The sequence below is a fragment of the Danio aesculapii genome, chromosome 1 (assembly GCF_903798145.1).
Source record: "Danio aesculapii chromosome 1, fDanAes4.1, whole genome shotgun sequence".
NCBI lineage: Eukaryota > Metazoa > Chordata > Actinopteri > Cypriniformes > Danionidae > Danio > Danio aesculapii.
In genome coordinates this window covers 23,510,417-23,529,757 of record NC_079435.1, presented here as the reverse complement: position 1 = coordinate 23,529,757, position 19,341 = coordinate 23,510,417, and positions in this window count along the sequence as shown.

The window sequence follows — 19,341 nt, the reverse complement described above, 5'->3', positions numbered from 1 at the left end:
CCAGAGAAAAGGTCACCTGTCCACAATATTCCCTTTTCTCCACCCGTTCTCCTGTCAGCACATAGATATCATTACCCGTTATGACTGGTTGGGTTTCTAAGCAGCCTCGCTTGGTTCTCAGCATGCAGTATTAATCATGCCCGTGGGGCTGTATGATCTTCAGAACAACCTTTAAAAGACCTCCATTTTCTGGTGGATTCCGGCCCCCGAGTGTGTGAGAGCACGGTTTTGAGTTTATCAGTGGCCACATGCTTCAGTTATACAGTATTTGGGCCCGCAATTAGCCTTTGTTAATGAGATGGAAATGAATTCAGAGAGGCAGTTTGGGTCAGGTGGAATGTATCATGATTATGATAATCTGACAAGCCCCTTAATTGAGGTTTGGGTCAGCTGGGCTATTTATTGAAAGTTAAACTGTGTTTATGGGTAGGAGGATTACATGCTCTAACGTACCGGATTAGAGGATGAAACCAATATACAGTTGAGATCCATTTATAAATACTTTTCATTTATGAAATAATAATGATAATAATAATAATAGTTCCAAATTTGAAGGGTTTTTTGTACGTGTTTACCTATAGGCTTGTGTGCTAGTATTAATTTTGTGAAGCATTAGAGAACATCAGTGAATTATAAAATACAATAACTAAAATGTTTTGATCATATCTCTGGCTACAGGACTTCTGATCTCTCACACTTCCCCACTGTGATCTCTTTTTCATTATCTTCCACAGTTTAGACTGTAGTGAGTTTCTTATTTATAACATTGTTGCCAAGGAATTCTAATTCAGGTTTAGATCAGGACTCTGTGCTGGCCATTTCATTATTTCAGTGTTTTCAGTTTCAAAGAATTGCTTTAAGCGATGCTCCGACTGATTGACCGGAGATCGGTATTGGCTGATAATCAGATTTAATGACTCGATCGGTAATCACTGATCTGCCTGATCTCATGAACCAATCGCAAGTGTTTGTTTGTGAGTTTACAAGCAGAGGAGACACACCTGCACACCCATATATTATACATCGGCAGCTGCACCATGCCAGGAGATAAATTATGTGTGGGGTGTGAGCGACCACTGCGTGAGTGTCACATAGTGTTATACAACATTTTCAGATCACCATATCGTCCCCCTGTGAGATCACCGATACACGATAAAATCGCATGGGGGGCGGCAGTGTTATATTTATTTATATATAATATTTTATTATTATATTTAATTATAACTAAACATATTTAATAACCTTTCGGCAATTTTTTTAAAACTTATTTAATAACCTACTGCTTTTGCATTACGTTTGATCTTGGATAATAATTCAAACCAATGCAAATCACTGCGCTCTTACAGCTAAATAGGTGCTGAGACCAAAATTATTTCAAACAAGACTCAGGACAGGATTTGATTGTGAATTCGAGTTCATGCCACACTGCCGCAAAATGGATATAATAAATGGATTAAAAGCAAATGAAATGATATTTATCTACGCACAGAAGAAACAAGGATGCATTAAGGTCCTTTCAGACGAGAGGTGGTTGGAGGACTTGCCGCCCGCACGTGATTGTTTCTATATGGTGAAGTTTTCCATGTTTTTGTTTAGTTGAGCATGACACGGCTTCAGGTCTAATCATTATAAAAGTAATCATCAACAGTGTCACATTTGTATTTGTTAACACAATGTTGCGCTTGGCATATGTGTTTGTTGTTTACTGATAAGAGAAATTGTTTCATTTTAGACATGGCTGCGGCGACCTGGCAATAACCTATAGCTCTAATATTAAATAGTCTATTTGACCTACAAACAAAACTTTTCACCAAACTCAGTAAAATGCTCTTTGATAAGTTATTAATAATCAGTTCAATAATTCGTTAAAGCCAAAATGAATGGTAAAATACAGGTTGTAATTTAATTTAATATAGGCTAGTTTAAATAAATACAATATATTTTCATGGCTTATATAGATACATACAGGCCTAACTTATTTTTTAATTAAATGGTTATTTTCTGAAAAATGCGCATGTTTGTGTTTATCATTCCATCAAATTAAACACAAATAAGACAAGTAGCCATGTGTATTCTGCGTATAACGGGGAAGTGACGCTGACAACATGGTGCAGATCCAAATGCAGGGTTTTATTGAACAGGGATGGTCAGGCAAGTAACAGTCAACACAGGAGCAAACAGATGTATAAGGACAATACAGGGTCGTGGTCAGAAAACAGGCAGAAGGTCAACAGGCAGTCAGCAGGCAACATACACAAACAAAACAAGGTGAGGATCAAAACACGGCAAAGCAAGACTAAGGAAACACATTGTAATGTCACTAAACAGACAACAAGACTCCGCAACATGTGTGTTTGAGAGGTGTGTATAGAGTCTGTGTAATCAGTCCAAAAGCAGTTTCAGCTGTGAGTGTCTAATCAGTGGTGACTTGGAGCAGGTGAGTGTGTGTTGCATGACTGGGATCTGTAGTCCATAAACCGGCAGATTTGTAGTTTGTGTGATTTTGAATGTTTTTCAGCAATCTATGGTGTTTAGATCACTGGTGATTGTGACACAGTGCATTTGAAGGAGCAGTCAATGCATGCACTGAAAAGTAGAGTATAGGCCACCTTAAAACTTAAGTAGGCTAATAATAACGGATATAAAAGAAAACTTTTGTGAAAGCAAGAAATTGTGGGAGTACTTTTATAAAGGAGTCTCAAATGACCACCGATTGTGTATTACCACAGCTCGTGCTTCAACTGCTGCTGAGAGGAGACGTTTTTATCTGAAATTGTCAGTCAGGTGATGTTGATGTGAACAGCTGACGCTGTGAAAATATTTGCAGTTCATTTAATGTTAATGATGATGATAAAAAATAATAGTACTATTCATTTTATTCAGTAATGCAATCAAAACAAGGAATAAGTCTACATTAATGCGAAACAAGCTAAATACCGTCTTTAAAATCATTGGTCTCAGCTCTCTGCAAAATCTTTGCCTATCGTCGATACACGATACTATCGTCTATCGGCTCAACACTAGTGTCACAGTACCTAAAATACATACAGATGTGGTGCAAACCCTGTTTATACAGTTTATTGGCAAGACTCTCACAAGTGATGGTCTCTTTGTTACAACCATTGTATATCCAGTGTTTTGAGACTGTATGATGCTGCAGCCCCCATACTTGACAGTTTGGATGGTGTTCCTAGGCTTGTAAACTTCCCACTTTGTCCTTCAAATGTAACACTGGTCATTATGGCCAAACAGTTAATTTTTTGTTCCATCAGACCACAAAACATTTCTCCAAAAATTAAACTCTTTTTTCCAGTGTAAGTAAGTGTTTATTTAGTAGGCTTGTGTGCTAGTATTAATTTTGTGAAACATTTGAGAACTTCAGTGAATTATAAAAAGTTATAACTAAAATGTTTTAATCACATCTGTGGTCACATGACTTCACTGATCTCTCACACTTCCCCACTGTGATTTCTTCTTCATTATCTTCCACAGTTCAGTGAGGTTGTAGTGAGTTTTTTATTTTTAAATTTGTTGCCAAGAAATACTTATTCAGGTTTAGGTCAGGACTCTGTGCTGGCCATTTCATTATTTCAATGTTTTCAGTTTCAAAAAATTGCTTTTAGCGATGCTCCGATCAATCAGATCGGTATTGACTGATAATCACATTTAATGACTCGATTGTTACTGGCTGATCTGCCCGATCTCATAAACCAATCGCAAGTATTGTTATGAATTTACAAGCAGAGGACACGCACATGCTGCAGCTACAACATGCCAGGAGATAAATGCTAAATGATGCGTGGTGTGTGAGTGATTGATCGCTGAGTGAGTGCCATAGTAGCTAAAATCATACAGATGCGGTACGAACCCTGTTTATACAGTTTTTTGGATGCGACTCATGCAAGTGATGGTCTCTTTGTTACAACCCTTGTATATCCAGTGTTTTGAGATGCTATGATGCAAGCAGAGCAATTGCCCCTATCTGTTGTCTAACTCCAATTAATCTTTATTTCTATAGCACTTTTACAATGTAGATTGTCAAAGCAGCTTAACATAGAAGATTTTAGTAAATTGACATTGTGTCAGTCCAGTTTTCAGAGTTGAAGTTCAGTTTAGTTTAGTTCAGTTCAGTGTGGTTTAATTTTCACTGCTGAGAGTCCCAGCACTAAAGAGCAAATCCATCTATGCGCAGCTCCACAAACCCTGAACCATGCAAGCCAGTGGCAAGGAACAAACTTCAGCAATTTGTGAAGAAAAAGTGAAGGAAAAAAAAAACCCAGAGAGAAACCAGGCTTCGTTGGGCATGACCATTTCTCCTATGGCCAAACTTCTTGTGCAGAGCTGCAATCTAGGTGCTGGAGAAAGCTGGGCGTCCATCGTGGAGACGCTGCAGGTGAGAGAGATTTTTTATGAAAAGTGTGTGATGTAAACAGCAGCCAATGAGAGGTAACATTAAGTAAAAACTTCAAAAGAAAGAAATGTCAAAAGACGGTTACCTGCTGTTTATCCAATCAGTGAGAGTTCCACTGCAAATACTGTATGTGGTTTAAGAATACAGGATGAAATGCCTGTTAATGAGTATTCAGGATTTTTCATTAGCCCCAGGTATATCCTTACCCTGTTCAGCTCTAAATTGGCAAGCAGTTCCAGCAGCAGTGTTAAACTGATTGGCCGTGAGATTATCTGCATATCCCATCCTCTGATTTGTCTTTGATGAACACGCAGATCTGAAATGACCAGCTTCCCAGAGGTTTTCAATTTAAAATGCCTCACCATCTTTTTTGGTATGCGGTAATAATTCGGTATGCCGTAATAAATAAAACCGGAAAGTTAGGCTGTCATTCAAATAGAATTTGTCTGATAATTATTACATTTTTCGCCAGGTGCCACAATAACTACAATAAAAGTAAGGAATGTGAAAGTGTTCTCAATTTTTAGCTCAGAACATGCGCATAAAGTGTAGGTTGCTTTCTACGCTTGTATTGATGTATACAATGTTGTTCAGTTACTTTTTCTAATGTTGTAATGTTCACTTATGAGTGATATGTCACGTTACAATGTGGTTTTGGATGCAATATGTGAATAGCCCCTTACAGATTTAACCTGAGAGATACATTATAAGCACTGATCTATAACAGATACCTGATTACAAGTTACCACACACAATTAAATACATATTTTGCAAACTACAGAAAGTGAGGCAACCATTTTAATCACACTTCACATTGCGTAGGAAGGAGAAACACTTACAGGATCTGGAGGAAGAAGAAAGTTGTCCATACAAATTGTGTAAGAGTTACTGATAAAGACCCATAGATTGGTAATCTTTGCTGGTCGTTCCTTTAATAACAAATGGTCGGCGAATCCTGCGCTGCAGGGTAGGTTATTGTATCAATCATTAGAAAAATGACAGGAACAAACACTGCACCTGATTGGCTATACTGTGGTGTTGTTGTAAAAATGAACCTTAACCCTGTATTCGGCACAGCAGCATGTCTGGCCATCTCTTGGTGATAATAATCTTCGCATTGTGATTAATCACATGATCCCTCACAGTCCGCTGGTGTCTGAAGAGAAAGGCGTGTTCACGTTTTACCAGAACCTACAGTTCATATTTGGTATTGTTTCATGTCGACGTTGATATGAACAGGCAAAGGATCCGGATGCACAGCGAATCATTTAAAGGGCATCTATGGTGAAAAATCTTTCAAGCTGTTTGGACAGACATATGTGCATGTATGGTGTATAGACCGTCATATTGGGGTGATATAAACACACCCAGTCCTTTTTTTTCAATTTAGCAACATAAAAAATGGTGGACCAATTGGAGCGGTTTTTAGATCGACCGAAACTTTACTTAGAAGTGCGGTCCCCCCGCCCACCGAATTGATTGACAGCTGCACGTATTAATATGTCCTGGTAGTCATGTGTATAATCATATCAACAAGAGAGGACGTGTGCAAAGCAACTGGGAATAAAAGGTCTGTTCAGTTCGTTAGGATCATCAATCATCATCAAATGTGATCAAGAGTGAGTTTCACATGTTTAAAATGTTTTAAAACAGTGCACGTGCGTCATGAATTACAGCGATTTAGCTTAGCTTTACTTCATCAGCACAGCCGCGTGTCAGAACAATTATAAAGCAAGACGCTTCAGTCCCGGTTTGTGGACGTTAAATCAGGTTTATTTTGTACATTAATATAAGAGATATCCATACAGCAGTGGATATTACCAGTATCATGTCACATTTGCGTGCAAAAAGAGTGCAAAGCTAAACAGGTGCTCTGTCTGTCTGTGTGTGTCTGCTGCGGTGTGTGTGTGTGTGCGTGTCGCTTGAAATTTGTGTGACCCTGCCATGCAACTGCACAATAAATACTAATTGGTAAAGTTCTTACTGTAGTATTTCTCACAAACGCTACATGAGATCTGCTTCCTTTAAGTCTGTCTGTTGTCTGACGCTGCCGAGGGAGGAGATTAAGGCACGCACAAAGGCACGTAGAAACGGTGGGCGGGGAGGACTAGCCTTAAAGAAGCAGTACACCAAAACCGCCACCCAGTGAAAAAATGTATAAATAGGAATTTTTACACACACTTTCTGGAGACACAAAAGACTTATATTAAATCTGAAAAAAGGGCTAACCTAGGTGCCCTTTAAATGACTCTAAGTCGAATCTTTTATTAAAAAAAATTATATTTTCACTTTTAGATTTATCCCTCAGCTGGATGTTTTTATTCACTTAGAGCTGTGTTGCACACTGCATGGAAGCTCATTTTCAAAAACCTATAATATGGGCTCTTTAATAACAAATAATTGATTATAGCCCTTTTAGATATATTTTTAAATATATTTGAGGTGTGTCACTTATTTTCGAAACATAATCTATGTTTTATAACATACTTATTATAGAAGTATTTTTGAATATCACTGTGTATATAAATTGTATTTATTTTTTGTCATGCTCTTTATTTTATCCAAAACATGTAATTTAACCAGTATAATATCCTATTCAAATGAATACTTTTGCATTCACTGTCATACTGTTGTGATCAATGCACGTCATATTTTGAAGCCAGCTGTCATTTCATTTCTTTTCCAGAATAATCCAGCCTCCATGACAGTCCTGCCCTCGGCCCAATCAAATATGATTTTGAGAGGTGGATAAATCCGAATGATGCCTGCCACTCAGTCAAGTTCAGCTTCAGATGTTGCCACTGTCAAACCGGTTTTGAACCGAGGGTCCACTGCAGGAGATGAAAGCTGCGGATAAAGCCATACAGTACTCGCTGCCCGAATCGATCCTGCAGCCGCCTGCATGTGCATAGATAAGAGAGAGGACAGCATGCGGATCCTCCAGAGCCCCGCTGGAAAAGAACTCCCAGGTTCATCTCCAATCGAAAATACATCTCCTAACCGAGTTTTACAGCACAGCCAATCAATGCTCTTAAACTTCAAAGCAGGCCTGCCGACGTCTCACAGCACATAATCAGATATCGACAGGTGAGTTTCTCAGCGTGATGGGCCTAGATGCGAAACTGAGTGCAAAACTCACTTACGGTCCAGGTACTGAAATAATGGTAAATCCATGAAATGATATATAAGACATGCTTCAAAAACCAATTTAAATCATTTTGCTTTGATTACTGCATCAAAAAAGGCCCTGTTAAAAAGAGAGACGGTTTAAACTGTGACAAGGTCAAAGAACAACGTGTCATTTATCTTGCTTCTGTGATATGCTGACATTTTATTAGATGATAATGATAAACGGAGAATAAATATTCAAGAAAAAAAAAGATGATGATGACATAAAGCCAGACCCACAGAATGAGAAGATGCAGGAAGCTTATACATATTCAAAGTTTCAATGCTGCTGCAGTGTTTTGCATTCTCACGCTTGATCTTGTCTAATCATTTCAAGGGTAAAGAGTATTAATTAGCAGATGCAGGTCTTGCTTTATTTACAGCTGTAGCCGAATGTCCTTGAAGGCCTATTTATCTTTAAAAGACAAAGAATTTGGATGAGTTTAACATTTCACACTGAGGTCGTGTGAAGGGCAGTTGTCTAAATGTGCGATAAATTTCAGCATTGCTAAAAGTGTTTTGAATTAGGGGCAAATTTACTGCATACAGTAATATTCTCTTATCTTCCCAAGCTCCTGGATGAAATACTGTATCCTTTTGCTGAAGTCATGAGGGAGGAACAAAGCTCCCATAAGGAGATTTTTGTATTAACCTGTTATCATTGCGTCAAACGCTGCTGATTTAACTTCCTCCCGCTGTTATGACAAGGGCTTTGATTCACAATGCAGCATTTGAGATTGTCTGATTTGATGACAGACACATTAAATTGAGTAATGACAGTGTCAGCTGCCTTGATTATGAGGTACTAAAAGTAATGGGATGTAGATATTTCCATGCTGGGTGTGGCGTTCGGGAGGAAGGAACTGCATTACTTCATGCTTCAGCGTTGAGCGATGCCGGCTCAATAAAGATGAGTATTTTTTTGGAGCCATTAATATAAAAAAACACACTTGAGTTTTTACGTGGTTTTCGTGAATGCTGAAAGTGTTATTAAACTGTTCACGGTATTGTAATGGGGCTTGTTGCTGTTTGGCAACAAAACTGTTTCACAGCTGTGCACAACAAAAGTGTGGGATGGTTATTGACAAGGTCTTTTGAAAGACCCTTTTGTTTTCGTTTCTTTTCCATGTTAACAAGATTGTATCCAGCGGCGTACTGGTAACTGATTTAAGCCGAAGCTTTATTGTTAAAAAGGTGATTTATTTTCAATGATAATATCATTTACAAAGATGTCTGGATCTAATTTGTTGGCTAGACGGTGACTTTGTTGACAAGCAGATGTTAAGCTACCCTCTCAAGAATTGGACCTCCCAAGTACTATTAGGGCGGAGCACCGGGTTCTGGTTATTAGATTGTCACACTTTTAATAAATGTATTATTCCCTTCTAGTATTACCTTGACTTTAGAATTAAATTGACATCCCTATTTACATTTCAGACTATCAAAAATAATGAGTATTAACAGATAAAATATGAATATAGAGCAATAAATGGAGATATAAATATATATGTATGAATGTATAAATATATAAATAAATAAAAGCAAAACTATACAATACTTAGAACAGGATCACTTAAAAATCTCTAGGTAACAATAACTTTTTGTCAAATATTTTTTTTATGTAAAGTCTATGAGGAAAAATCTAACATGACAGCTCCATCAAAGTTATCCCTCAGTCTCCCATTCACCCTCTCTGCACTCCAAACAGAAACGTCCTTTCAGTATTGGAGGCGTGGTTGTAACATTTAAAGCCACTGGATGAAGAGACTTTTTTCCAACCATATTTGCATAGAGAGTTTATAAAACGGTTCACTCTCTAAAATAGTATACTGTACAACAGATTTTCTCTGGGTTACACTAGCAAATCCGTATTGCTTTATGCAAGTATTGGATATTTAAAAAAATGAGGTAGTTTACCTAAAAGTGATAGTCATACTGTATGATAGTCATACTGTATGCCACATGTGTCAAACTGGAACAGTGTAGTTTCAATCTTAATTAAATACACCTGGGGTCCTTCGTACTTCACTTAAAAGATCTAAGATGATTTGGCAGATCCTGGATCTTTTCATCTTGATAACTGATCTCTGACTAGTTCGGTTCTTCAATTGGTTCACGAATATCTGGATAAACTGATCTGACATCGCTGCGTGTGTTGTGAAGGACTGATCTATCGATCCTCGAAATCATGATCAGCAATACGATTGGCAGATGGCACAGCAGCGTAATGACCATGTAATTAATATTCAATTATCCATGTGAGCAAAATTACATAAAATTCGAATGGTTTGTTAAATATGATGTGCAATAACTTGTGGGTATGTTATTTAGTTTTACATTTAGAGATGATTTTGTTTACTATAGTATAGGCCTATTCAAGTTTTTCAATCTGTGTAAAGAATAACTGGCTTTTTAACTTAATTTGGCATCAAATTTTGATATCGGTAAAGATGTCTGCAACTTTTGCAAAGCATCAAATCACCATCATATTAGCTGTCAAAACATGTGCATGATTGCAATTAATTATTATTCCTTTAAAAAAAAAAAAAAAAAAAAAAAGTTTAATATTGTGCATGTCTGTTATCATACACAAATTGTACTGAAGCTGGTCCCTCAAAATAGTACATGTTTGTAGTTAAAAAGTCCATAATGATAAATGTTCTCTTTGAACCCCTTGGGGAGAAACACCCCATGACAGTCTTTGTAGACCCTACTTTTATTGTGCAGATTGCATAGGTTTTATTTATATATATTTTTTTTAAGCTTATATATATTTTATATATATATATATATATATATATATATATATATATATATATATATATATATATATATATATATATATATATATAATATATATGTGTGTGTAAATATTTTTTTTTTGTTAAAGCTATTTACTATTTTCCCCAAGTGTAAACAACTAATGTAAGAAAATATCATAAATATCAGCATTGGGTACATACCTTCAGTAATACCTTTGCTTAAGCAGACCCGATCTAATCCAGTTTACATGAAATAAGCTTGCTCCTGAGCAAGTTTGAGCTACATTACCAGACCAACAACTCTCAGATGAGTTTTGAAGAACAAAACGATTCCTGGATCATGTCAAATAGTCAATAACCAAATCCAGCCAATTAAGTAATCCATGCTTTTTTAGAACCTAGAGGTAAGTGTGCTGAAGCAGGGTTGGAACTAAACTGTGCAGGGCTGCGGCCCTCCAGGAACTGGGTTTGACACCCCTGCTGTACGCTCTATAAATGCTGGGGTGTTTCAACCCAAATTTGAACAAAAAATATGGACAACGCTAATCGTTGAGCTAAAATTTAATAGTGTTCTGTTTTTCAGAGGCTGAATATAGACTACATGATTATTATTATTATTATTATTATTATTTTGTAACTTTGGGCATTTACAGAACAAATCTTATAACTCCCAATGTGTGACTGTGAAACTGCTGCTGTACTGTATATAGCTCCTCTTGACAACAGAGATAAATGAAACTTGTGGAAGTTTCCCAGCAATCTATATAATGATTGAAAACCCAAACATACTGTACCACAACTGTACAAACAAAAGGAACATCTGGGGAGAATTTTTTTTCTGTTTTTAAAGTATCAGGTGAGTGTAGAAATCTGTACAGCCTCGTCTCGTGTCTCTCTCTCTCTCTCTCTCTCTCTCTCTCTCTCTCTCTCTCTCTCTCTCTCTCTCTCTCTCCCTCTCTCTTTTTTTTAATACAATAGGTATTAGTCTAAAACTTATAGTGCCAGCTAATTATTCAAGAACTAATCATTCAGACTGCTTTAGAGGACAAGACCTACTGATTATTTTAAAATAACTTAATAATTAGTTCTTGAATCAAAAACGATATTAAAGAGCACATGATTCATATGACATTGTCCCTTGAATCATATTAGTCATTTGAAATTTCTAAGTGTTTTTTTTTATTATTATTATTTGGAAAAGCTTCAGTTTTGAAGCTGCAGTTCCAATACAATCTCACATCAATTTGATTTAGTGGCTAATTCTTACAAATAATCTCATTGATGGTTGGGTTGGCGAATTGGGGTATGCCCCCTTTTGAAAATCAAATGTTTTCATATGAATGAATTTGTATGATTTAGTCACAAGTCTGACAATACTAAAATGTTACGTTAAATCTTGAGGTTAGGCTGGCAGTTCTCCAAATTAAAAAGAACGTTTTTTTTTGTTACGCCATTGAGGAGAGTAAATGACACTTTTCCTTCTCTAGTGAACTATCCTCTTTAATATCGCTTTACTCATTAGTATGTGTGTCAGAAAAAGAGATAAAATGTGCAGCCATTATTGCCTCTAATGTGATCAAGGCCGTGTCATCTGGGATTCTTGCAGAGATGTCACTGCACATGCTTCCTCCCCCTGGTAAAGCGGTGGTCCAGGTGAGGTGCTTGGCCTTGTTCATTACTCTTCATTAGTCTGGACTTCATCCCTCAGTGGGACTCAATGACGTGATCAGGGGAACTGCAGCATTTTCTCCGTTCTGGAGCTTTCCTGCTCTCGGCATGATAATGAGCCCATCACAGACTCCATGTTCAGGGGTCATGGATGTCATTTCCCTCTGCAGACAGGCTGAATCTCTTTCTCATACTCTGCTGTGAGATTTTCCATCTTCTTGCTTCACTAAACTCTCCCGTAGTTAAGCCCGTAAGAACAGAGGAATTTGAAGAGCTGTGAATATTACAAGCCTCTATTTCTTCCCCTCAAGTCCCATGTGGAGCTTTGAGTATATGCAAGAACTATTGTGTGTATTCTATTAGCAGAAGCCAATTGAAAAGAATCCAAGTTTCTATCTCAAATATCTGAAAGCCAGTCTGCCAATTATGCTCCCACTTTCTGCTAACTCTGATTTTCTGTCCAACATGGCCTTTCTTTTTATACTTTTTTTTTTTTTTTTTTAATTCTGAACGATTAAAAGTAGTTTTAGAAATTACTTTTATTTTACTTTTTTTTTGGCTTTTTGAGCATAGACGTTGGAGTTTATAGTCTAGTTGACTGAATTGGCTTATTAATGTTGTTCCAAACTAACACTAATGTCGGTCCTTCATTACGTTTTCTGTGTCCTTCAGAGCTTTTTCTGTCCAAATCAAAGTCTGTGGTAACCAAAATTCTTACTAACATTATTCAAAATGTGTCTTTTGTGTCATACAGAAAGTCAGTTGTAGCGAATTAGCTCAAGGGAGAAATATAATAATTTATCATAATAAATTATAATTAATTATAATAATTAGATAAGCTATATGCTTTTACTTGACGTCTTTGGGTCAAGTGTTTATTCGTTTAAAGAATGTACATTTTTAGGTCATATGAAAAAAACATGAAAATAAACTACACAAAGCATGTAGCAAAATCGCCATGATTAGTGACACCAGTTATGAGCAAATAATGAAAAACTTTGTGTGATACAAATAAGGCTTTATTGACTACACTAAACACTTAAACTAATCTTACAAACACACACACATTCAGTTGGTATAGGAAAAAGCAGTAAAGAGTGAAGAATAAAAGCATGAAGTTATAGCAGTTTTTGATATTCAGCAGATCTTCAGCCTGAAATAAACATCAGTTTCATATTTCAAACACCTTTGCAAAAAGGTTTAAATGATACTTAATGTATCTGTTACCGAGATTAAGTTTGATACTTGCAGTTTCTTGCTATTTGAAAAGAATACTGATGCAGTTGGTTGAGGCTCCAGTTGATCTTTGCTGAAGTTGGTTGATGAAAGAGAACCAGTTTTCATCTGTGGATCTTTGATGAATGTAAAGACAAGGCCAGGATATCGAGGCTTGGTTTTAGTGTCGTAACATGGTTCTTCCTATGGGGTGGGGTTGTTAGCCACACGCCCAACCCTCCTCCTTTCTCATCCGGGCTTGGGACCGGGCATGGTGGAGTTTGGATCGGGAAGGCTGGAGAGGAGTGTTGGAAGAGGCCATGGCTCTACACGGGCTGTAGCGCCGCCGGAGGAAAAGAGAAGAAGAAAGACAAGGCCAGAGACTGGCACAGCTTGTGGTGTGGTTGGAGAAGACTTGGGTCTACATCTTCTCCTGTGATCTCTGGTTGACAGATCTCTGGTGGCCTTGGTCACTAGCTTTTATAAGGATAGTGTTGTACCACCCTTAGGAGCTGAGACGACAAATGAGAAGTTTACCTTCCCAAGAAAACTTTTACAGTTCTTTGTTCTTAAGTTTGGTGATTTGCATATGCATTCAGGGTGAATGATGATGAAGAAAGTTTAATGTTTCTTGAAATGTTAATATGTTGCACACGTATTAACAAATATGTAAACAATCTTTCAGTACATCAAATTAGCTCTGCAGGGACATCAAATATAAACTATCTATGATCTTGTTTAACTGTGGTAATGTTAATGATTTATTCCAGTAGTTTTATAACACAGAAGATTAATACAAGAAAGGTTCTTTTATTATTATTTTTTTAATTGCACTTTTATGTGTATGTGAAAATAAAATAAAGACAGCATTTTCATTTCGGGCTAAATTTTTAAGGTACTAAGAGCCAGATTTACCTCTTTTACAGTTATAAAATTACAAAATATATATGCAGTAAAAATGTTGAAAAGTTGTGGATAGATATTTATGCCCCAACATTATTGTATATTTTGGAACTTCCCTTTCAAATGTAAAATTTAAAGATATTGAAATCAGTCTATGTAGGAGTACCAAAACAAATAGTCTGAAGCGTTTGTACTCTTAACAGTAACTCTCATAACCCTTTCCTCTCAATATGCACCAGGCACTTGATTATAAACCAACAGAAGGTGACAACCAAGATGGTTTTTAATGCTGCTAGTTATTTGACATTGGCTTGGTCCTGTGTTCTTAAATCCTTTTGGAAAAAAAAGGTAATTAATAATAATAATTGTAAATGTAAACAACTGTGTTTGACTGTACTTAAATACTGTAAAGTGAGTGTTATTATATATTTGTGAAACACCGGATCACTCCAGCAATAAACAACTGATGATGTACAGTGCAAATCTGTTTACCCTAACACCTTGTGAACACCAGATGTTTTATAGAAGATTATCGTCCAATTCTTTAAGTATACCAAGATCTTTTTTTAGTATTTTAGATCCTATAACCTTGAAAAAACAGTTTCTACAAACCAAATACACCAACGAGCTTAGTGATTTGCTCGTATGCAAAATTCGATTCTGTCCATAATTTTATGTGAAGGTGACATCACCCCACTGTTACAGCTTCAGCCCTATTTCTATCCATTTTGCCATCCTCTATTTCTCTCACCCCCTCTCCCAGTGTCAGTGTAATAGAGCATTTGATTTGAGAGTCTTGGAAAGACTGTGCTGTTATTGATAAGATCGGCCACCTGCCGCGACCGCATTGATGAACGGCCCCAGACTTTCATTACTGAACACCAACACATTTATAAATCTTTCATATGACCAGCATAGCCAAAACATCCAGTCCTCTCTGAATGTGCTCAGTGCACATTACTCTTTGATTAGGACCAGAAAGGTCCAACATGGTACAAAGTAATGTAATATTCATGCGAATTAGCCATTTGATAAGCCAGCCAGACCATAAAGAGACACAATGTCATTGACACATGCTGTTGTCCCTCAAATATAAATGTCAGCTTGTGCAAAGCCTGTGTTCAGGCTTAATCCAAATTCATTCACCTGAAACATTTGGTGAACGTAATGGATTTGAAATGGCATGTTTTCAACTATAGGGCAAATATAATAATGTTTCTTAAATACTCACTCAAAGCCATTGAGGATTTTTGAATTGCACAAATTATGAAATTACTGTTAGTAAGAGTTATTTATCGTTGCATTCAATCATTTCCTTACCCTATGATCTCATCTTCCAGGCTATTTCTTGCTCATGCCTTTCAGAACCTTTAAAATAATGATTTTCTTCCTCCTGAAGGAGAAGCATTCTGTAATGACAACTTTCATAACCTCTCTCACTCTTGCTTCGCATACCAGTCTGTAATATTAGCTCGGAATAAGTGACAGTGCGATACAATCTGCTTTTTATCCAGCTCAGGATTTTGACAAGTGCAATTAAAGCTCCTTTAGCTGTCGTCTGGTAGGACAATGCACATTCACCTGCTCTCATCTTGATGCGCAACGTCTCTGTGTTTCTCGCTTCTCTCCGCCACTCATTGTGTCTGCCAGACTTCCTCTCGCTCACTGTCTCAATCTCTCTTTAGCTCAAATACATATTTCAGCTCAGAAAACTGATGTTCGCTTGTCAAATATGTCTCATGCCCCCCCTTTTTTCACTTCAAGTGATATATGATGGTGTCTCTCAATGTCAATGAGGTCTGTTGACGTTACATGTATAGCTTAACATATTGTAGTCATGTTCTATGTGATGACAAAGACATTATCAATCATTTTGTCACTTGCAAAATGTATAAAAAAATCTGGCATATGCACAGCATACTCAGTTGTGATTGTACACCCTAAACGATAGATAGATAGATAGATAGATAGATAGATAGATAGATAGATGGATAGATGGATGGATGGATGGATGGATGGATGGATGGATAGATAGATGGGTGGATAGATGGGTGGATGGATTGATGGATGGATACTGTAGATTGATTAAACTGAAGGCAATATACTATAAACAATAGTCTGTCTCCATTGTACATTAACTTAACACATACTATAAGTGTTTGTGTTACAAGGATATAAAAAGAAAAACAGGTATTTTGACAAAATGGTATGTTTATTTCATTGTTTATATGCAAAACACAAAAATAAAACTCAGAGAGACACTGTTAAAAGAAGTTATAAAAAGTGAATTTTACAGTAATTAAACACCAACTGTGAACTGTAGAAACTGTAAAATCATTGTAATGTCAACAGTGAGTTATAGTTACTAGTTCTCACAAATAGCAACTCAGTTACATAGTTATAAAATTAATTAATTACCAGGTAAATTAACTATTGCGTTACTTAAAAAAAAAAAGTCAAATGAACATAAAATAAATGTAAAACATTGTACACTATCTAAGCCAATCATCATGTTCTCAGTTACACCACGTTCACAGACACCCCAATCATCATCACAGGTTGATTGTGTCCTGCCCCAGCCCTGAACACACATACCCACCCCAGACAAAGAGAGGTCCTATGACTGAGAGAGACGCTGCTTGCATAAAAACCACTTCAGTGTTCTCAATTATAGTAACGTGCAATTTATTCTCAGTAACGGCAATGACATTGTAACAGGGGAAACAGTAATTGATTTGATTACTCATTACTGAAAAAAAGTAGAGTGGTTTCTCTTAATTGGCAGGAGTTACGTTCCGCAAAGGGCAAAATCCGCAAAGTAGTCTTGTTTTATTTTTTACAATTATTGTATTGTAGATGTTTTAAGGCTGTAAAACCCCTCACTACACACTTTATACACTTTTCTCAGACAGGCATTAACATTTTCACACTTTTCTCTCCTGTTTAAACACTCTCAAAGTTCAAACCTTGATAGAAAAATAAGTCCAGTATTATAGAATGAAACCAAAGATCAAAACCTGTTGTCAGGCACAAACATTCATTGATGTCAGCAAAAGGTTCATAAAGCTTTTTAGCTTTTGTGCTAATAATGTTGGCATCCAGCGTAATGTTCTTTTTCCTGCAGTCACTGATCCACAAAACTAGCAGACTTCATCCTTAAGGGGGTTGCACACAGTTGTTCACGTGTTATTTAAAATAAAATTATTCAGATGGCGCTCTGTGACGCGGCAGAAATATGAACAGTGTCTTGAGTCATAGCTGGGCAATGCATACAGCTGCTGACTTACGGTGCCGATGCATAGCCCGATAGAAACCTATGTTTACAGTTCTAAAATGCATGGCGCTACGTGGCATGGCACATCCAGTGTGCGACCCCCTTTGTGATGGTCTTGCTGAGGACAGTTACAACCCTTTTTGCATCCTTGTTGGAACTCACACTGCTAGCTATCGAAGATTTATGGTAATTTGACGAGCTGAGCAATTTCACAAATTTGACAATTTTTTTGACAATTTTAAACTTGACAATTTCTGTACTGTATAGGAGACACAGGAGATTGATTGACAATGGTCTACAGCCAATCAGGTTGCAGAACATAATGCACTGTAAAAAAAGAAAAGAAAAAAAAAGCATGTCAAATTGCACAAAAAAATCAGCAAAATTGCCATAGATTTTTACATTAGATGTCGCCTACCCTGTTGTTGTGTATTGGAAGGAATGCGTCAATAGAGCCGCCATTTTCGTACAGGGTAGCGCTCCATTGAAATGAATGCGAGACCAAGGTGCAGGGGAGGACTGTGGCTATCCAGAGCCAGAGAAATGCACAAATATGCATATATCTATGTTATGGAGTTTTCCCGGTGGTCATTATGCAAATATTTTTTTAAATTCTGAAAATTATAATTTTACATCACTTTTCTACATTGATGTACAAGTGACCGCATGGACATTATGACAAAGAACAAGTGTTTGTGTGCATGGAAATGTACAATCCACCCTCCCTGTTAAATTTGATCTAATCTGTGTCCTGAAACACACCCCCTCTCCTGCTTTCACTTCTCATTCTGATGTAGGGAGCGACTCGTTAGTGAATGAATCTCTGTTATGAGTGACTCATTTACTGAGCCGACAATAATACAAGTTTCTGGTATCGCAGCGTCTTGATGTCATATTTCATAACATTGTTTTATTCACCAAAACTACCATAAGCTTAGTATTTAGTGCAAGTTGGAGCTACTTTGCCTCATGGTGAATTGTATTATCATCAATAACTCTACTTTGTTTAGCACAAAAGTTCATAACATGCAAAACGTAAGAAACTAAATCTTACCTATGAAATGTTCTGCCTTTTTGCTTTGTTTTCTTTGTTTGCTCATTAATACACCTGTACACAGCGCTAAAGTCCAGCATCTTTACGTTGGCACACTGTCTTGACTAGTGCGGTTGAATGACATTTGTCCTGGGAGCCCTGTACAAATGTGGCGGCACTATTGACTCATGCTCGGGGTCCGTATGTGATATCTAGTGTATATATCTATGCGAAACTGCGAGGTTGTGAAAAGTGAACCACTGTATGTTATAGCAAGGTACCACTGTATCGCCATTAGTAACGTTGTTTATTTATAGTGTCGTTATACCCATCACTGGTCTACAACAACATAAAATATATATAAAGTCTGCGCTCAAAATCACATATTACCATACTATATAGTGCGCTAAAAACAGTATGCGAGCCGAGTAATATGTCAGAATTCCTAGAATTCGAAAAACAGTATGCAAGAAGTACACTGATGACCTATTACATCTGGTGAGATTCTGACACTACGCTATCCCATGATGCACCACAAGAGAATTTATCAATAAGAGTAAAGCGACGCAACTGACGTGGGTAGGTCACGTGATGATTACAAAATGGCAAATGTAGTACGTCTGAGTTTCATTTATATTACTCACAATTATACTGTATAGAACTTTTCTAACAGTCGAGTAGTATGTTTAAATTCAAATGCAGCACCTGCTGAGTAGTAAGTGATTTCAGATGCAGCTATTAAAAGAAAACTCAAAGGAAATTCTGAGAAAGTCAATTTATGGTTATTTGATGTATCAGCAAACTTGCTGTTAACCAGCATTTTTTTTTTTAATTAATAATTTTTTTTACGGCTGAAATCATGACAATTTTTTACAGTGTGTGGCATATAAAACATGATTTTCATAAC